Consider the following 21723-nt stretch of genomic DNA (forward strand, 5'->3'; position numbering starts at 1 on the left):
GAAAGAGTATGTTATTCTCTTTCCTTTTATGCATTCATGTAGGGGGAGAGTGCATATGTGAGGGAGAGAAGTTGTTAACTTATGCATTAATTCAGGGGGAGCATAAGTTAAGAAGGGAGAATTATTTGAGGGGGAGCACTTCATGCTCTTCATGCTTGTGGCAATGACAAAGGGAGAGTTAATTGAGGGAGAGCATTTCATGCATTATTTTTGTTGATAACAAAGGGGGAGAGTTATTTGTGGAGAAGCATCTCCTATATTTTGTTGATAACAAAAGGGGGAGAAAAATTCTACAAATTATAGAATTTTGAATTAGATAATTCATTAGCTCCTATATTGTTTGTTGATGACAAAAGGGGGAGAAAACCGCATGAATGAATTAGATAATAATTCATGGGGAAAACATGTCATAACATGCATATGAATGAGCATCGACTGCTATTAATGATCATTCATATTTTCCCTCATTCATGTGTTTGTCATCATCAAAAAGGGGGAGATTGTTGGAAAATGCCATGTCAGCATTTTGCCATATCGGCCTCCATTGGTTTTGATGATAACAAACATGAAACTTGAATTCACCATGTTTTGATGATAACAAACATGAATTAGAATTCACCATGGAAAAACATGAAAATAACATGCATATGAATGAGTGTTTATTTGCTATTAATTATCATTCATATTTTCCAATCATTCTTGTGTTTATCATCATCAAAAAGGGGGAGATTGTTGGGAAATGCCATGTTAGCATTTGCCACATCAGCCTCTATTGGTTTTGATGATAATAAGCATGAATTACTAATGGCTATATTGAGTTATGATGTTTTAGTTCAAGATGAGAACAAGTGGACCAACTCCAAGTCAAAGCCAAGATCATGCCAAGATAGACATGAAGATGGACATGAAGTCTAAGTCAAGATGACCATGCCAAGATGGACATGAAGACCGTTGCACAAAATCAAGTCGAAGATCAAGTCGAAGATCAAGTCGAAGATCAAGTCGAAGATCAAGACTTAGGTTGAATTAGGGCTTAGGACACTCTCGCATACACATTCATGTAAATGCATCAATTATATGTAATTCATATTACTAGAGTGACCTAGGACATGTTAGTGAGGTGTACAATGCTTAGGGTTGACCAAAAAGTCCAAAAACCCAAGCCATTTCCCAGCCCCAACTTAAGCCATCAAAATAGAGTTCAAACGGACAGCCGTCTGAGCAGACGGATGTCCGTCTGTACTGATAACTCTGTTTCTCAGAAAACAACAGAAGGCCAGACAGAATTTCCATCTGGCAGACGGATGTCCGTCTGAGCCAGTCCAGGCCAGACAGATGTCCGTCTGGGCAGACGGACGTCCGTCTGGCCCAGATTTGACTATAACGGCTAGTTTAAAGAGAATATCCTCTACAGCTATTTGCAACGGATACTTTTGAGACGGATGACCGTCTGACAAGAAGAACGTCCGTCTGGGCTGAAAAACAGGACAAAAATATGTCCGTTTTCTATCCGTTGGGGATTGGGTTTTGGCACTCAAAGGTGCTCTATATAAACCCAATTCACCTCATTTGAGAGTAACAACACTCACACTTGATCACCCACTCCCCAAGTGATCCTAAAGCTTTCAAATTGCAAGAAAGCCTTGTGCTTTGCCTTTCACCTTCTCCTCAACCTTGAAGAACATACCAAGGTGTGAAAGTAAGCTTGTGGAAGTCAAGCTTGAGGTGATTGAAGGCTTTGGTGGTGCATGCATTTCATATCTTGAGCATACAACTCTTATTGCATCACACACACACAAGAGGTAAAGTGTCACACCTCTTGTTAAGGTAACATCCTTCTCTTGTAACTGTTTTCAATTCTAGTCTAGGTAGATTAGAATTGGTTTTGGGTACTCTTGCCCGTGAACAAAGATTGGTTGGGTGCTCTTGCCCGTGAACAAAGATTGAAGAGGGTGCTCTTGCCCTAAGATAAACAAAGATTGTAAAGGGTGCTCTTGCCCCGTAACAAAGATTGTAAAGGGTTTGATCTCTACCCATTGTATTGAAAGAGAATCACTAGTGGAATACTCTCTTAAGGCCAAGAGAGGAGTGGACGTAGACTTGCAAAGTCGAACCACTATAAAATACTTGTCTTGTGGTTGATTGTATTGTTTAATTTCATTTGAATTTTCAATTTACTTTGTATTTCAGCACAAACCGAAAAATTGGGACAATCCACTAGTTGCAACCTAATCACCCCCCTCTAGGTTGCACCCACACAAGCCCTCGGGATCGTCCGAACGCTTGGTCTGGGGGGCTCGTGATATGGAGAAAATATAACCGAACCTGGTTCAATCTTGGTTCGACCCTCGACCCCGGTTGGAACAAAAGGAATCGACTCGCTTCTGAGCGAGACGGGTCCAGGAGATAGCTTGCTGAGGAAGAAAACTAACTCAGTCACAAGCACGCCCTAATCCGCTACGATCGGAATAGGTTAATCGACAAAGAGATGGGTAGCAGCATTTGGCGGCTGTCACTTATTGCTATTATATGGATAACTACCATATAACGATCGTATTATCAAAGGAGTCATCTACTAGTCCAACCTAGGGATCTATCACTCAATGGATCTATCCGTTAAGATCTGAAGAATATCCGAAGAAGGCTCAAATACATCCAACGAAGGAGATTCAAAGGTACACTCTATATAAGACATCACCTACTCACAAGGTAGGAGAACGGATACAATCTGAATCGTATTCTCGTTATTCATTCCTTAGCTCTGCTCTCAAGCAAAGCCGTTTGTGATTAAGTTCATCAACTGACTTAGCCTTCGGAGGTGGACTCCCGATCCTAGCGGTCGGGCCACATTTGACATTTGTTTTTACAGAACAATCCAATGGGTCAAATTCAAATATGGATGGTTACCGGTCTTGAGTGCCCATCAAACCACACTACTACCACGGGTCGTTCGATCTCAATGCCCTTCCGATTCGTGTCTGATACAACAGGGATGTCTTAGCCAACACATCTAGACAAATCCTATGTATGTCATCCAATAATCCAAGAAAGCGTCAATGGGCATCTTCGGAGAACATCCCATACTATTCCCTACAATGTCCAAGGACAGAAATGTCAAAAGGACATTCCCCAATCCCAAATCATACTTGTTGGAAAATGCCATGTCAGCATTTTGCCACATCGGCCTCCATTGGTTTTGATGATAACAAACATGAAACTTGAATTCACCATGTTTTGATGATAACAAACATGAATTAGAATTCACCATGGAAAAACATGTAAATAACATGCATATGAATGAGTGTTTATTTGCTATTAATTATAATTCATATTTTCCAATCATTCATGTGTTTATCATCATCAAAAAGGGGGAGATTGTTGGGAAATGCCATGTCATCATTGGCCAAATCAGTCTCTATTGGTTTTGATGATAATAAGCATGAATTACTAATGGCTATATTGAGTTATGATGTTTTAGTTAAAAATGAGAACAAGTGGACCAACTCCAAGTCAAAGCCATATGCTAAAGTCAAAGCCAAGATCATGCCAAGATGGACATTAAGATGGACATGAAGTCTAAGTCAAGATGACCATGCCAAGATGGACATGAAGACCATTGCACAAAATTAAGTCGAAGATCAAGACTTAGGTTGAATTAGGGCTTAGGACACTCTCGCATACACATTCATGTAAATGCATCAATTATATGTAATTCATATTACTAGAGTGACCTAGGACATGTTAGTGAGGTGTACAATGCTTAGGGTTGACCAAAAAGTCCAAAAACCCAAGCCATGTCCCAGCCCCAACTTAATTCAGCAAAACAGGGCTCAGACGGTCGACCGTCTGGGCCGACGGCTGACCGTCTAGTTTGCTGTGACTGATTCTAAGTCACAGAAGCTCAGACGGAATTCCGTCTGAGACGGATGACCGTCTGGCAGACGGCTGACCGTCTGAGACGGAATTCCATCTGGGTTAAAAAATGCCTATAACGGCTAGTTTAAACGGCTCTTTTCCAGACGGATGACCGTCTGAGACGGATGACCGTCTGGTTTAACTAAGCCATAACGGCTAGTTTTTAACGGCTCTTTTTCAGACGGTCGACCGTCTGACCAGACGGACGACCGTCTAGGCTAAAAATAGGACAAAATTATGTCCGTTTTCTATCCGTTGGGGATTGGGTTTAGGCACTCAAAGGTGATCTATAAAACCCCAATTCACCTCATTTTGAGAGTACAACACTACACTTGATCACCCACTCCCCAAGTGATCCTAAGCTCTCAAATTGCAAGAAAACTTTGTGCTTTGCCTTTCACCTTCTCCCCAACCTTGAAGAACATTCCAAGGTATTAAGCAAGCTTGTGGAAGCCAAGCTTGAGGTGATTAAAGGCGTTGGTGGTGCATACATTTTCATTTGAGCATACAACTCACATTGCATCACATTCACACAAGAGGTAAAGTGTCACACCTCTTAAGGTAACATCCTTCCTTTGTAACTGTTTCAATTCTCGTCTAGGTTGGTAGATTAGAATTGGTCATTGGGTGCTCTTGCCCGTGAACAAAGATTGCTTGGGTGCTCTTGCCCGTAAACAAAGATTGTTAAGGGGTGCTTTTGCCCTGCTTGTTAAACAAAGATTGTAAAGGGTTCTCTTGCCCCGTAACAAAGATTATTGTAAGGGTTTGATCTCTACCCATTGTATTGAAAGAGAATCAATAGTGGAATACTCTCTTGAGGCCAAGAGAGGAATGGACGTAGACTTGTATAGTCGAACCACTATAAATCCCGTGTTGTGGTTACTTGTATTGTTTAGTTTCATTTGAATTTTCAATTTACCATGTATTTCCGCACAAACTGAAAAATTGGGACAATCCACTAGTTGCAACCTAATCACCCCCTCTAGGTTGCACCAACAATACTTATTCAATCACATTCTCAGTTTCATCATATCATACATCCATGATACATCATCATATTGAAAGATACGTCATAACATGACATGATCAAGTGTATAAGTAAATTATAAGAATGAATAGACATGATAAACAAGAGTATATAAACATGACACTACTGTCACAAAGTACCTATATTAGTTATATGATGTCCAGATACAACCAATAAGCTAAGCCTACTAAGTTGCCAACATCAGTGTAATAATCACAGTCTATGTCATATGGGTATAACTGTTCTTACCTTAAGTCGCGATGATGATAATTCAAAGGTCACAATAGAATGATCCAAAGATGGTATTAAGACCTAGACAAACATAAATGAAAGATTAGAAAAGAAATCGGGAAAATCAGAGGTCGAACGGATCAAATCGACGAAGTACACAATTCAGCAATCAATTGGTTGACTGACTTCAGTGTCGGGGCTGAATAGTGATTTTTGGCCCGAAATCGGTCTTCCAGGGCTCGGATCGATTCTAAACTTGGAGGGATTCATTGTAACAGTATAAGAACACTATCTAACAAGTAATTAGCATAATCCAATGGTCTAATTAGGAATCCCAAAATTAAAACCCTATGTTCTAAATACAAGAATCATAGCATGAATTGAAATCAAATGAAATTGCAATGGAAATGAAGGAATTAGGTAGGGGAATTGATAAGAAATGGATTGGGATCATATGCTAGCATAGAACATAGACTTAGCACACTTCATACTTCAATCTAGGACAAGAATGCAAGAAGTTAAGAAGAGAATCATAGCATTGCATATGCAAGAATTAAAATGAGAGCATAGCATAGGTAGAAATGGAATGAGATCATTGATTAATCAAGAGTGAACACTTGAAGTGATGTTTGCAAGGTTGCAGCATCAACTTCAAGGTTACAACAACAAGAATAGAAAAGAAAAGAGTAGAATAAAGGTTGAGAATGAGGAATCATACCTTGTAGGTGCAAATGGAGACAAGAAGCAATGATTGGCAATGATTTGAATGGAATAACCTTCACCACTACCAAGGAAATGCTTTGGGAAGCTCTCCCCTCGTTCTCAGCAAGCTAGGAATGTGAAATAGGGTTCAAAACACGAGGCTCCCTTAAGTAGAGAAGAGAATATTCAAAAAGCATATTTTTCTCGGATTTGGGCATCCTTTGGTCGACTGGCTTGGTCGACTAGCCTAGTCGACCAATCAGTCGACCAAGTTAGTCCGGCAAGCTTGATCCAGGGAAATGAAGGGCTAAATTGATCCGAATTGAGTTGGATTTTCTCCTACAAGTCAATTAAGAAGTCTAGATTAGAGAAATACCTTCAAAACAAGACCAGAAGTGCACCAAGTACTTCAACTAGGCTTCCCCTCTTCTAGGTGCAGTTTCTCACTGAACACTGACAATGCATCCAAGTAAGGGGCATCACTATCAATGTCCATAGACTCTGAATCGTACACCAAGTCTTCAGCTACGAGGGCCCACAAGTCTCTTCTTCCACCACTCTGGGTCTTCGGACCTACAAACATCAAAGGATTCGAGTCAGGGTCAGGGTTAGAATAGGGTTGGGTTTCACAAATCGGTTGGAGATAAGATCAATCGAGGATAGAGTGTGAAATCCAGCCCTATCCTAACCTTGACCCTGACCCAGAATCCTTGATGTTTGTAGGTCCAAAGACCTGGAGTGGAGGAAGGAGAGAATTGTGGGCCCTCGTAGTTGAAGACTTGGTGTTTGATTCCGAGACCATAAACATTGATGATGGTGCCCCTTACTTGGATGCACTGTCAGTGTTTAGTGAGAAACTGCACCTATAAGAGGGGAAGTTTAGTTGAAGTACTTGATGCACTTCTGGACTTGATTCGAAGGTAATTCTCTAATTTAGACTTGTTGATTGACTTGTAGGAGAAAACCCACTTGAATTTGAGTTGTTCTGGCCTTTCATTTCCCTGTATCAAGCTTGTTGTACTAGCTTGGTCGACTGCTTGGTCGACTGCTTGGTCGACCAAAGAGATTACAAATCCAAGAATTTGATGCTTTTTGGATATTCTCCTCTCTACTTAAGTGAACCTTGTGACTTGAACCCTATTCCACTCATTTAGACTCCTGAGAACGTGGAGAGAGCTTCCCAAGACATTCCCTTGGTAGTGGTGAAGGAATCTTGCATCAATCATTGCCAATCAATGCCTCTCATCCCCAAAATCATCTCCAAGGTATGTGTTCTCTCTCTCACTCTCAATTCTACTCTAATCCCTTCTCTTACTTGTTGTTGAAACCATGAAGATGGTGCTGCAACCTTGCAACCACCACTTCATGTGTTCTTTCTTTGCTAATGCATAAGCCCCTTCCATTTCTACCTATACTATACCCCCATTTTGATTCTTAGCTATACATTTCCATGATTCTCTTCATAGCAACTTGTTTTCTTAAGCCAAACTGATTTGTGTAGCATGCAAAGTCTAATTTCTTATTAGTATATGATTCTAATCTATTGTTCATCACTCCACTTAGCCGATTCCCTAATGTTCTTTGCAGTTGCATTTGATTTCACTGAAAACTATGATTTTAGTATATAGAACCTAGGGTTTCAATTTGGGGATTCCTAATTAGACCATTGATTTATGTTAATTACTTACTAGATAGTGTTCTTTTACTGTTCCTAACAATCCCTCCAAATTTCGGAGTGATCCGAGCTCCGGAAGTTAGGTTTTGGATCAAAATTCACTATTCAGCCCTGCACTGTTCACTTGGTCGACTGCTTGGTTGACTGGGTTAGTCGACCAAGCCAATCAACCAATTGATAGATGCATTGTGTATTTGCCCGTTTTGACCCGTTCGACCTTCGATTTTCCTGATTTCTTTTTTAATCTTTCATCTATGTTTGTCTAGGGTCTAAGTACTATCTTTGGATCATTCTCTTGTGATCATTGGATTATCTTCATCTCGACTCAAGGTAAGGACAGTTATCACCATAAATGCATAGAGTATGTGAATCTTACTTTGATGTTGGCAACTTAGTAGGCTTAGCTTCTTTGTTGTATTTGAACATCATATGACTGCTATTTATACTTGAGACAGTAGTACCGTGTTTATATACTTATTGATTATCATGACTGTTCATTCTTATCAATTACATGTATGATTGATCATGTGATGTTATGATTTCCCTTTCAATATGATGAAGTATCATTTATGTATGATATGGTGAAATTGAGAATGTGATTGGATAAATACGATTTGGGATTGGGGAATGTCCTATTGACATTTCTGTCCTTGGAAATCGGAGGGAATAGTATGGGATGTTTCCAACGATGCCCATTGACGCTTTCCCGGATTATTGGATGTCATATATAGAACTTGTCTAGAGGTGTTGGCTAGGATGTCCTTGTTGTATCAGACCCAAATCGGAAGGGTATTGAGACCGAACGACCCATGGTAGTAATGTGGTTTTATGGGCTCTCAAGACCGGTAACCAACCCGTGAGAGGACATAGATCGCATTATGGATACTCGTTGAGGCCATTTATTGGTAGGGTTGCAAATAGCTAGACTTGGGCTCATGGACGCTCAAGACTGGTAACCAACCCGTGAGAGGCCGTGAGAGCTTCCCATCTACTATTTGTAGATGACCAATAGGGTTGATGAGTCCGTAGTCCGAGTTGGTTATAGCTATAGGATACGTGACTCTACTGTGAAGAATATTGAACCGAGTTGGTTGTAGCTATAGGGGAAGTATCCAGATCTGACATGATACGACTGAGTAGATGACTTGCATTGGGCTAGGTTTTACTGTGTCATGCGCCAATACTTATACCAGTGGTAATGTGAGAGAGCGGTGACTTAAACCCCAGTCATGGATTGTCCCGAGGGATGCAGGACCCAATTACCATTGGAGAACCCAAGATACCTGAATGGTTGAGGGAAGAGTGATTTGAGACCTACCCAAAGAAGTATGGTGCTATGACTTAAAGCATGTCTACCATAGAGACTACCATATATAGAGTTAGAATCATATTTGCACCATCTGTTTCATATCATCTTGCATCATGTTATGCTTTGTATCATGTATCTGCATTATTATGGAATAACTACCTTGCTAAGTTCTTTCGAAGTCATTCATTTCTGTGCAAATGTTTTGTTAGATTATTCCACAGGTATTGAAGGATTTGATGGCACCTACTCCGAGACGAACCCCGATGAGGCATCTACCCTTCGGGTATTGGCTACCATGAGGATTACTGTGAAGATCCCGAGGGTGATTACGCTTCATTCTAGGATTAGTTCGACCTTGGTGTGGGAGCGACTTGCTTAGTCTCTTATGTTTATATTTATGAAGACATTTTGTATAAGACTGAGGAAACAATTGTTTAGATATTCATCTTGTTATTTCTCCTTTTAAGACTTGGATTTGTAACCTTAACTATGATTTGATCTACTTTCCGCTGCTACTAAGGGAGTGATTTCCGCTCACTCTCTTTATTTTGGATTATACATTGGTATCTTTTATTTCTGCGCTTTGATAATATTGTTTTTTATCCTTATCATGATTTCATTATTTATCTGCTATGACTTTGATTATATTATTGTTCATGATTGTGTTATGGCGTATGTGGGAGGCATGGTTGCTCGATACTTGATTTTCGGGACTGTGGATCACATACCCGGGTATGCCAGGTAGGGTACCGGCTGGGTGGATGGGACATAGAGCTAGTTATGGTGGATTTGAATTTGCATTGAGAGACTTATCCTTTACACTTATGAAGTGGTGGCCACCTGACTATCTCACATCACTTTGCAATATTCAAATATCTTTTTCTGATCAAGAAGCCAAAGTTATTTGGCATCTCACTTCTTTCATATAACTTTTTAGTGGCTTCAGCCTATAGATTGGATAGCTTGAATACAAATAGCTTTGATCCTAAAGTATGATTATCCTTATGGTGTACCAAAGTTTACCCTCAGAGCTAGGTTCTTTGGAAAATTCTGCTACGAAAACTACCATCTCTAGATCTTTTGGTTAGAAAAAGGTTGTAACATTTGGGATATGTGTGCTCTTTGCGAAGCCTCATTAGCCACCCTAGGTTACATCTTTTTTAAATGCCCTCTCAGCAAAAAGGTTTGGTTTCTTTTGTCTATTAATTGGTCTCTTGGTAGATCATAGACCAACTCAAGAATGCATTCAATATTTATTGAGTTAATCAAGCTCCATCCAGGATCAGAGGAATTTTCTCATTGCTATGATCTCCAATGTAATGTGGTTAATTTGGAAAATTTTCAATTGAAAATCTCATGGAAGTAAAGCTTTGACAGCCAGGGGCGGAGCCAGGATTGAACATGGAGGGGGGCCGAATGTATGTGGGCCAATGTGGGACCCATTGTAGGTCCCATCTCAGAATATATTATTATATTTTAATGTAGAGTCTACATTAAAAATTAGGTAAATTAATAGAAAATTCGTGAGTGTGAGAGAGAAATGAATAATTTGAGAGAGAGAGAGAGTGAATACCTGATGTGGAGAAGATTTAGAAACATTCCAAAGTTTGCTAACTACTTCAATATTTTATGAGACGTGTGAGGAAAAAAAAGAGAAAAAAGAGGAATAAAAGAAGAAATCCATGAGCGAATAAATAGAAATGAAAATAGGAGAGAATATATAAGGAGAAAGTCATGGATCGTGAGTTAGTTTTTAAGTTAGATTTTAATTAGAATTTAACCTTTTATTCCTTAAAACTAGGGATTGAATGATAACCATTAGATAGAGATTATGAATGACATTTGTACCCATCATCTTTATCTTAAATTTTTATTTTTAATTTTTGGAGGGGGCCAAATAGTAGTATTTCACATTTAAAGATAGAGAAATAAGGAAAAAAACAAGAATATTTCCAATTTCAAAAAATCCAGGGGGGGCCATGGCCCCCTCCGATCCTAACGTGGCTCCGCCACTGTTGACAGCTTACCAAATTGTATATCTGTCTCGAATAAAAGTAGCAGAATGTGGAAATTTTAATTTCGGCAATACAACTCCGAGTAGGATTTGCTATATATCTTATATAAAATTGGGTCCTCTTATCAGTAACTGGTTCAAAATAAATGTCAATAGTTCATTTAAGAAGTCAAGTAATATCATTCAAGCTGGGTATGGAGGAGTGCACTTGAATAATATATCATAATATGAAACTTGCTTTTAGGATTCTATAGCCATTATTCTACTGAACTTTCTTATCAAATTTCAAGACATATAAACTAATTGTGTCCTGAATCATTGATGCGGCTACATGTTTCATTTGATATTCCTATTCCAACGTTCCCTTAGAATCATTGTTATCAAATCATATATATTATAATGAAAATAATAATAATTTGAGTGATTGATGCAAAACTGTGGTATTTTACACTAACTTGTTTTTCATAATATTACAATTGTTGTCCAAAATCTCAATATGCTATACTATTTATAAAAATAGGTAAATTAATAAGTATGTTTTTAAAATACAATTAAAAATTTTTTAAAAAAATTATGCTTAGTTTTATTAGAACATCACAAAACACGGATCCATCGGATCACGTATGCCACGGCATGATATTCCATAAACCCCGCCGAATGTAGATGGGAAAAAAAATTCCTTTATTGTCTGCCATGTGGCTGACCAAAAATGGTTTCCCATGCTCCCTGACAAGAAAGAGGATGCCGTGAGACCGGCAACGAACAGAAGAGTTAGGGGAGTGGGAGACAGGAGCAGAAATAATAAGAAAAGAAATTTAAAATCCAACGGTAGGGATCCATCGCTATGCCGAAATTTTCCTCGAGACTTCCCTTCGATTTAGCAGCTTTTTTCTTTTTCTTGTTAAATTTTTAAAATTCAATAGTCTCTCTCTCCCTCTCTCGCTCTCATCTCTTCTCGTGTCGTTCTCTGAACATTCAAATTCAAGTTCTCTCACAAACAAGCTATTCTATTATCTGTCGTTGTTCTTTTGTTCTCTCTGCTCGCTTCACATGGCCTTAGGGCTAGGGTTAGGTTTCCGTTTATTCTTGTGTGATTCTCTTTTTCTTATAGTTAAACTGCAAGTATTACTTCCTCTGATGATTCTGAATTTAATTATTTATTTTAATGTATTTGGGGTTGTGGGTGGTTGGGGGTTTTGAAATTTGTCTAGGATTTCATGGCGGAGTCAGGAGCTCCAGGCACCCCTGAGAGCTTTCATTCAGGAGAACAAGATGTTGGTGGTGGTGGCGGCTCTTCTGCGCCTAAGGAACAGGACAGGTTCCTTCCAATCGCTAACATCAGTAGGATCATGAAGAAAGTTGTTCCTCCAAATGGGAAAATTTCCAAAGAGGCCAAGGATTGCGTGCAGGAATGCGTCTCTGAATTCATCAGTTTCATTACAAGCGAGTATAGCAATTTTACCGATCACCTTATATTTTTTTTTTGAATAAATGAATAGACTTTTATAAGGCTTTTAATTTCAATTTTAACTGATGATCAATCTAGGGCCAGCGACAAGTGTAACAGAGAAAAGAGAAAGACAATCAACGGAGACGATTTGTTGTGGTCCATGGCGACGCTAGGGTTCGAAGATTATATTGAACCGCTCAAATTGTATTTGCAGAAGTACAGGGAGGTACTCGTCCTGCAAGTGTTTTGCTTTATTGCAGTATACTGGTTTGCCGGTTCTTCCTAATCTTTATGTTGCAATTTACATTGTGAGTTATTGACAGAAAATTCTTTTTTTTTTTTTGTTCTCCCAACCCTTGTTTGATTGCTTTGGTCCGTTGGCTCAACCGATGAATTATTCACAGCAGACGGAAGTAAGTTCTCTGTGACTTTGATACGTTTTGTTTTTTTTCCATCATCGTTAGAAAAGAAATTGATTTTCCAATTCAGATAAAGAGTATATTTTTCTAATACTAATTGAATCTGGGTCATGCAATTTTAAGCATTAGATTTACGCAATTTATGGGTTTTAAAGTAACTTGAAGAACACATAATTGTGACAAAGAAAAATCCACCTCCCAACAGTTGAAGCTCGTAGAGAACTGAGTCCTGAGGTCGATTAGCTTACTGGTGGTACCCCTTTTCCTCTTTTTATTCTAGGAACTGCTATATAGGTTTTAGAGATGTGTAGGGATTGGGAAAGATGGAGGAGTTGGCCCAAGAGGACATGTAGGCTTATTGTAGAAACAAATGTGAGGTTCTCCACACTTAGGCTGCTATGGAGCCCAAAGTTGTTGGTTCAGCGGGCATTTGATGTGGTCATAATGCTTTTGGTATGTCATAAATGTGGGATAAATGAAGCCATTTTAAGATTTGTGGCTTCTGCAGCAACAGTAGATTGTTTTTATCAGATATGGTTCAGTTTTTGCATAATTTTTAACGGCACCGTAATGTAGCCTCAAATGAGGGGCAGGTAACCAATAGCTTTAAGAGAACCAACTCAAATGGGTCCAAGAAAGGGTTTCTTGAAAATTAGGTTTGGGTGCCTGTAGTGTAAAATTAGTGAAATCTCAAAAGAGGTCCTGGGGCTATGTTTGACTTATGACTTGAATTGGTTTTCTAATGAGGGTCAAATAGGGTGCACAAGATGTTTTGAATAAAATGGATCCCTGTAGGGAAAGTTGTTACAGAGATATTTAAGGGGTTTTAAGAGGAAAATGTGAGGGAGAGGGTGTAGGAAGATCCTGTGTTTAGATGGGTGAAGTTTGAAGGAAACTTATGTAATAATGTAGCGAAATGATTGTCCAAGTTTAGTGACAAATTTAATGCAATGGTTGGGCTTGATCTAGATTCTTGTTCTATGGGGTATAGGGAGTACGGAAAATCTAGAAAATAATTTTATCTTGAAATTGGTTTGTCAGTTAGAGAGAGGACTTGGGTTGACCGTAGGGGTTATATAATAGCATGGAGTTTGAAGGTAATTGGCTGGTAGAGTTTGGGAGCCTTAGGATTTATTGTTTATGGAGGGAAAGATGAATCACTGGGTGTCTTGGGGTTTAGGTAAACAATAATTGGGGGAAAGGTGGGGTGGGTGAAGAGCTGGATCTTCAGTAACCTGTTCAGAAATCTAGAAAATATTTTTATCTTGAAATTAGCTGGTCAGGTAGAGCTAGGACTTGGATTGAGTGGGGGGATATAATAGCATGATGTTTGAAGGTAATTGGCTGGTGGAGTTGGGAGTGATAGAATTTCTTGTTTTTAGAGGAAAAGATGGATTAATGGGTGTCATGGGTTTTGGGAAAACTAGAATAGGATAGACAGAGGTGGGGAAGAGCTGGTTCTTCACTAACCTGTTTAGAGCATTTTCATCAAGAGTGGATGTGGATTTGGGGTGATGAATGGTGAAGGCTGAATTCATAACCATTGCTGGATCTTAGGTGTTACTCACCAGTAACCAAGCGAAACCACAATGGATATGACTCACCAAAGTTCTGACTCTTAGGAGTATGGGTATTATTCACAAAAGATATTTTTTTTCTAATCTTTGATCATAGATTATATAATAGTAGAAGAACACAGCAAAATTGAAAGCACTAATTGATTTAGTTAAGTTTTATCTTTATTCCTTTCTTCAGGGGGTATTCATACGATTCAAAGGCCTGATCGAATTACATTGAGAAAGGACTTAAGAATCCAAAACAGATTAGGGATGGGCTCACCGATCGTGGATTCTGATTAGAACTTGAATTGACTTGTAGATGTAGTCCTAATTACACACTTCTTACAAGGCTTAACTTTCCTCGATTTAGCAGAAAATATAACTAATAAAATAAGAAAGAAATATGAAAAGACTCATTTGTTTCTGAATGAAAGAAAATAAAAACCATGTACTGGATTGGAAACTAAAGCCAACTTCCTGCTAGGCAGTAGGGGTGTAAACGGATCGGAGTGGTAATACCATATCCGCATCCTATTATATTTGGACAGATTCGGATAATATCATATCGGTTTTCGGGCGGATTCAGTCGGATTCAGATGATAATCGGATAATTATTTTATTAAGTAGATTCTTCTAAATGGGCATGAATACAAATTGAATACAAGTTTTTTACTACTTATTGACATTTTTACCATTTTATTTGTGAGGCTAGGTATGAAATTTAAGAATTTAACAACTTTGATAGTTATTTTAGTATAAAATCTAGAAAAATAGCCACATGTCTGAAGTAAAAAATTATAAAAATAAGAAATAAATCCAAATGAGTTACTTAATTGGATAATTTAATCGGACGGATAATAATCGGTAAGAAAGGGTTATACCATATCCGCATCCTATTAGTAATTGGACGGATTCGGATATCACTAAACGGATGCGGATGCGAATTCAGGGGCGGATTTCGGTTATCCATTTACAACCTTACTAGGCAGCAACTTCAGTAGCCCCTTTTCGCCTTTCACTTTGGATGTGGGTCCTTGAATCTGCATCACATTGGTCTCACTGATAATGTCATTCTTTTTGTATCTGCCACATTGTCCCTGCTTATCCATCGGAAGGACTGATGTTCCATTTTGGGTCTGCTTTAATAGGGTGACAGTAAGGGTCGCTCTGGAGATCATGCTGCAAGAAAAGACACTGTTCCTGTCTGCGGAGACTAGGTACTCAGGTAAATATACAGTGTGTACATTCTGTTTCCTAGTTTTTTCCTGATGGGTTTATGCAGGTTATTTTGGATTGCACTCGTAATTTTGTTGGTACTCGATGTCACAGGCATGAACTGTTTGAACACTGGGTGTTTACCATATGCTATGTTAGTTTTATGCAACAGTATTCTCATGTCTTATTATCCTGAGGATTAAGCTGTAGTGAGCATTTGCAGGCCTTGATATCAGTTGGTGGGTTGGGGGGGAGGTGGGGAGGGTAGGAGAAGAGTGCACATGCACAATGCTCTCTGGTTTTTCAAATAAAAAATTATTTCATTTTATTCTGTTCTCAATATGTTCATTACAAGCATGTAATAATAAAAGAAATAAACTTCAACAAGAAAACAATTGTACTGGGACTCTTATCAATCTAAAACTGACTTAAATTACCTCTATGCATCAAACCAAAATAAAAAATTTGCTTACATGATTATCCGAATAAAGTAGATAGTAAAATCCCAAATATCTACTACACTAAGATTCATACTTGGACTTGGTTATCAGTCTGGGTATCCATATGGCTTGGTTTTTGGTCCATGGCCATGCTACATCGTTTTCACTGGGTTTTCTTAGAAAAAGAAGCTGTTGAAAATACCAAAATAAATTTGTGAGTTCTTATTTTGTGGAAAGCTTTCAGACTCTTTTTTGTTGGATTCAATTTAAAATTTTTGGGTTTCTTGGACTAAATTAAGAAATTGAATTTGGTTACATCAATTGAATTCAAGAATGATAAATCCATTTGGTAGTTCATTTTTCGAGATTGGGTTTTCTGTATAGTTTTCTTCCTTCTAGCTTAGGGTCCATTGATTAAGGATAGGTTGAGGGCAACATTATTGTAGTTGCTTGGAAGAATGCTTTTGAAGCTAGGAACACGAAATGTGTTCTGAGAAGGTTGGTCCAAGCATACAACAGTGTCAATATCAGCGGACCCATTATTGCTTTTTTCAGGATATATATACCGCACCTCTCTGCTTCAACTTTCTTCTCTAGAAATCCTCATCTTCTTGATCATTGGAACTTGCTTTTGAAGCTCATAACAAGAAAACTATTTCTGAGAAAGCTGGTCCAAGCATACAACAGTGTCAATATCAGCAGACCCATTATTGCATTTGTCAGGAGGTGGGGGACTGCAGTTGCAAAGAAAGTGGTGGGGCGGATCTGTAGGTGAATCTAAACCTCTAGTCACCTTTCAATTGTCAATGATAGTGGTTGATATAAGTATATAAGTGACATCGGGTTGGGACTTGCAAGCAACATAAAGGATTCTAACCCCCTTAGTTGAAAACTATATGAGCTACTACCTGGTTTGCATCGTCCAACCAAATGATAAATAAGCTATGTTTGGATTGTATCCAGAAAGAAAAAGGGGGTTTGGGGGGAGGGTGTCATTCTATGCTCTACACTGATGTGGTTTTTCAATATTGTACTCATTACTCCAAGCTGGATCATCTGATTTCATGTGTACTCCAGCTTAAAAGGAGAGAGGGTTTTTCTTTCTTTTCTGATTCTGCAGGTTTATTTATTTATTATTTTTTTTTGTGGGGGGGGGGGGGGGGGAGAGGGAGCAGAGGGGATGGAGAGGAAGCGTTAAGATGGCTACCATTATATGCTTTGTGCTAAGCATCTATCATTATATGTTGTTAGGGAGTACATGATTAATGTACCTTGTGGGTATGTTTGTGTTATGTTCTTGTGCTAACATGGCTGCTTCTTTTGCAACCTCTCTTGATGGGAGCACAGGGACCCCCCTGGCTGAAGCCTCAAGTGGGGCCCCCAGGATGGCTTCAAGAAGCCACCATAGCTTGGCTGAACCCCCCTAGTTGGGGGATACTTTGGGCATTTTGCCCCTCTTTATTCTGGAATTATTTCTAGATTTTTTCAGAATTTTAGTTGGGTCCAGCTGTGTGCAATTTGAGTTGAGCTTGGTTGTTTAGAGAGACCAGTTTGACTTAAAGATATTGCTGAGTCCTAAGTTATCTTAATTAGCATGTGCTTTTAAGTTAAGTGTTTTAGTAAGATTCCAATCTAAGAGTTGAGGTCTTGTAGTAATTTGATTTCATTCTAAGTGTTTTGGTCAAGAGTGTGGATCCCTATCTATTAGGGATTCCCTGCCATAGTCAAGAGTCTTTTCTTTTAAGGCTATAAATAGCTTATTAATGCTATGTAATTTTCAGTTTTGATGAATAAAGAATATTAAGTGTTTATTGCCTGAGTGGTTGGCAGGGTTCCTTTGAGGTGGACCCTGTGGTTGTTTATTGAGAGTATTCTAACCTAACATCCTCCATTGCAATCAAGCATTCAAGTCATCAAAGCAATCAAGCACAGCAACCTCCATCTACAAGTAAGTACAACAGCTCGCCCCACCCCTTCCCCCTTTCCTGCACAACCTAGAGCCCCATCCCTCACCACTGTAGCTTCCCTTCCCCTTTCCCCTCGTGTTTAGTCCTAGAAAACCTCCCCACTCCCATTGCATATACCCTCTTCCCTCTTTCCTTCAATTCTAGTAAACCCTAACCCTCCTCCTTGGCAGTCGTAGCCCCTCGCTTTTCTACTCCTTCCCCAGCCCCTCCCCCTGTTAAACCCTATTTCTAAGCCCCTTTCTCTGTCCCTAGAATTGTCCCCTGCCCTAGATAAATCCCCAGTGTTATTTTTCGCTTTCATACCATATTCCCTAACCTGGAAATGTTTCTGCACTTCATCTTCTTCCTTGAGATTTCTACTGAATTTTAAAACTCCAGAAAACCCTAAAACAGATTTCTCAGACCCTCTTGAACCTTCTAAAACCTTGAAACCCAGTTCTGAACTAACGAAACCAGCAAGATAGCCCAAACCCACACTTGCCAAACCCACCCTAAACACTAATTTTGGCTTTTAGTTAAAAAATTTAAATCTGGACCTCAGTTGCAGAAGAATTCGGGTCTGATTTCAAGTGACAGCAAGCTCTAGAGTACCCTAAAACCCCTTGCACATCCTTCCCTTTTTGCTGGATTTTCCTGGGCAAACCCTAAGTGTAGGGAAATTACTGAAATACTCCTAGCCATAGACCTGGTTTCCATCATCTCCTTTTATCCCTCTTCTTCTCTATGTTATCTGTGGTTTATTGAGTTCTATCTTGTCTTAAGGAGTACAATCCAAACGTAAATAAGAAACTAAATGAAAGTAAAATCTGAAGGCCAAGATTTTCTGCTACTATAGGGTAAAATCTCTGCAACTGTACAGCACCTATGGTGCCTGCTGGTCTAGGGATTCCCATACAGCTATGGTTGTGTTTTTTGGTGTACAGCCTAGGTACATTAACTCTTCTGAGCCAGCACGTTCTCATGCATGGGCTCAAAAGTCTGCTCCAGGTTAAGCTAATGGACATGGCTCACTGCACATGTTCTCATGCAAACCCCAATGGTCACCATCAGCCAAATGCTGCCCCAACCCCCACTTCACATTCCCTTCATTTTCTTTTTCGTTTTTCAGACAAATCATTTTGATCAATCAGATAATTTTGCTGTCAGTTGCTCTTGTTTAAATTGGAAAAGGGATAAATATTGCCATTATCTGGACCAGCTTTTGGTCTTTAGCTTGTATCACGTAGGTGGTGTTTTTCCATTAATTGTCAATGTTGACATAATAATATTGATTTATGTTTATTTTACACTAGCTTTATCCAATCGTTAACCTTTTATTTACACTGGGGTGATGAATCCTTCCTACTAGCTTTATCCAATCGTTAACCTTTTATTTCGTAGTCCAATCCTACATGGAGTCTAGTGTTAATAATTTATAGCTTCTCCTAGAATGTGTATGTTCAGCTTTAAACCATTTATCACCCTTCGATTGTGTGGTTGAGTAGTTGTACTCGTATCAGGTGTCTGCTAGTTATCTCAACTTACTCATGAAAGCACAGCAAGTGAATGATGCTTCTTTTAAGCTGTTATATTTCAATCTTTTAAATGATAAGTTAACCGAAGAAAAGAGTTTTTGTACCAAATTCTGGTAACTATGAACATTGGGATAGTAATAGCTGATGAGGACACTTGAAATGTCTGGTTTTGCAGTTCATGCTGCAGCCTTCAACAGTTCCAGATTCAGGGAAGTTGCTTCTTGTTGATGCTGTGATTGAATTGACCGATGTGCATAGCACTGGTTCTTTTTTTGGGGGGTGTTTATGTTGCCATAAACTAACTCTAGTGAATGCATTTTATTACACTGCATCAGTCGATGTGGATTTGTTTCAGCATTAAGGACTCCATAGCATATTAATGGTGCTACTCATTTTTATCAGTTAGGCGAATAGTGTTATCGGTATTTGGAATTGATCCCATCTGAATTGACAATGGCACAGATCAAGCCTGACCAGGCTTTGTTGGACTTGGGCCTGTGTCCGTCTGGTTTTGAACCCCAGGTGCCTGAATGCCCTATTGCCCTGCTGCGGATTGTAGAGATCACCCCGCATAAACATCACTTAAGCAGCAACATATATCCAATGGTATTTTCCCCTCGCTAAAATCAGAACTTGCATTCCATTTTTTCCCCCCTTCGATCGGTAGTACTAGCCTTTTTTTTTTTGGGCTGATAACGGTCTTTTGGATTCGAATATTAATTCCAGCTGCCCTTCGAATTCCTTGGTACATTGCAACTGCAAGAAACTCTTTTAACTGTTGCAGATAATTTGATGATCCCGTTTGTAATGCCACAACATCTGCAAATTATGTACAATATAGAAAAACCCATTGGCTGGGTTTAGTAGCCTCTACAGCTGTAGACCGCAGTTGAGTCAAGTCGATGCATGGGTTTAGATATGTCCGGATTTGTATGTATTTGCATACTTAAATCTCCCAAAAGCTCAGCGAGAGAGGTTTCATTCAAAACTTGAATGGTTTGAGCAAGTTTGAGTTTATCCACGGCTTGCAGCTGAAAGTGGGAAAGTGGTAGTTATCAAATGCTGATTATAATTTATAACAAAGGGTGGCAGATCAATCAATGAATACTTGGGTTTTTCCTTAGGAGGGTTCAAAGCAACTTCAGGAATAAACCCAGGTAAAGCAGTACAGACGGGTCAGGTTGAGGAGGCTCTTGAGTAGGTTCAATTGTTAGATGTATTCTGCTGCTTACGTGGTGCGATCGGAACGGTAGGTAGCTATCAACTCTGAGGGATAACTTGGTAAAAAATCAATCCTTACTTGAGGAGGTCAAAATTTAAATTCTCTTGGGCTAGGCGAAATCTTATCTTATATTAAATTATATATGCAATAATTACTTTTTAAGGATTAGTTAAGATGTAAGTAAGCTAAGCTAAGCCGGTGAACATCACACACATGCACGCATGTCCACACATACACAAAAAAATAAAAAATAAAAATTGGTAGCTGTCCATCTTAATCTGAAGTTTTTATTTCTGATTTGATTTGGGTGTGAATCTGTTGACTTTGCAGTCGGACCATCTCATAGTCTAATTGGCAGAAATGATTGATGGATGTGGTTGTCTAACTAATCAAAGCTGTATAGGTGACTCTTGATAGGCATCATATGGGGAGTGATTTAGCATGCCTCAATTAACTAGGTACAACTTTTCGCTGAAATTCGGCGAAATTTTGTCGAATTTCGGCCATTTTGGTGAATGCTGAATCAAAACAAGGGGCGATGTACGAGATTGTAAAATACTTTGAAATATCGCCGATATAGAATCGACTGATATATCAGCAAAATCTCAAATTTGTGTGATATTTTGGCGATTTCTCGTGATTTCTTTGGGCCTGTTTGGTTACATGAATCCAAAGATTTCAAATCTCTGGATTCATCAATCTGAGATTTATATCCTTTTGGTTGTGAAAATCTTTGGATTCATGAAATCTAGAGATTCATCTTTGTACACTAAAAACATGAATATGTAGATTTATGGGTATAGGGTGAAATCGAGATATTTCATTGCTATTATAAAAACACTACACATTTGTGCATCCACAAAAATCATGTTGACAAAATATTTTTTTAGGATGAATTCAAAAATTTTATTCCACAACCAAATAGTTAATTTTATGAATTATGACTCCATAGATTTGAAATTTCGAGATATTTGAAATCTCCAGACTCATGTAACCAAACAGGCCCAAAAGGCAACGTGCCAAATGTGGTTAGGGAAGAGTATATACATGAAAAAAAATTATGG

General features: G+C 38.8%; 1 long non-coding RNA gene across 1 annotated transcript; it reads left to right on the forward strand.

Annotated features, from left to right (window-relative positions):
• The first annotated feature begins 12650 nt into the window (after window positions 1-12650).
• Window positions 12651-20912, forward strand: LOC149005284 (uncharacterized). The gene is made up of 3 exons (XR_016175657.1): window positions 12651-12736; window positions 15450-15526; window positions 19613-20912. It is a non-coding gene; the product is annotated as an uncharacterized LOC149005284 (long non-coding RNA).
• Window positions 20913-21723: the final 811 nt, after the last annotated feature.

The sequence above is a fragment of the Hakea prostrata genome, chromosome 9 (genome assembly GCF_041222555.1).
Source record: "Hakea prostrata isolate BN-2017 chromosome 9, UWA_Hpros_2, whole genome shotgun sequence".
NCBI classification, from domain to species: Eukaryota; Viridiplantae; Streptophyta; class Magnoliopsida; order Proteales; family Proteaceae; genus Hakea; species Hakea prostrata.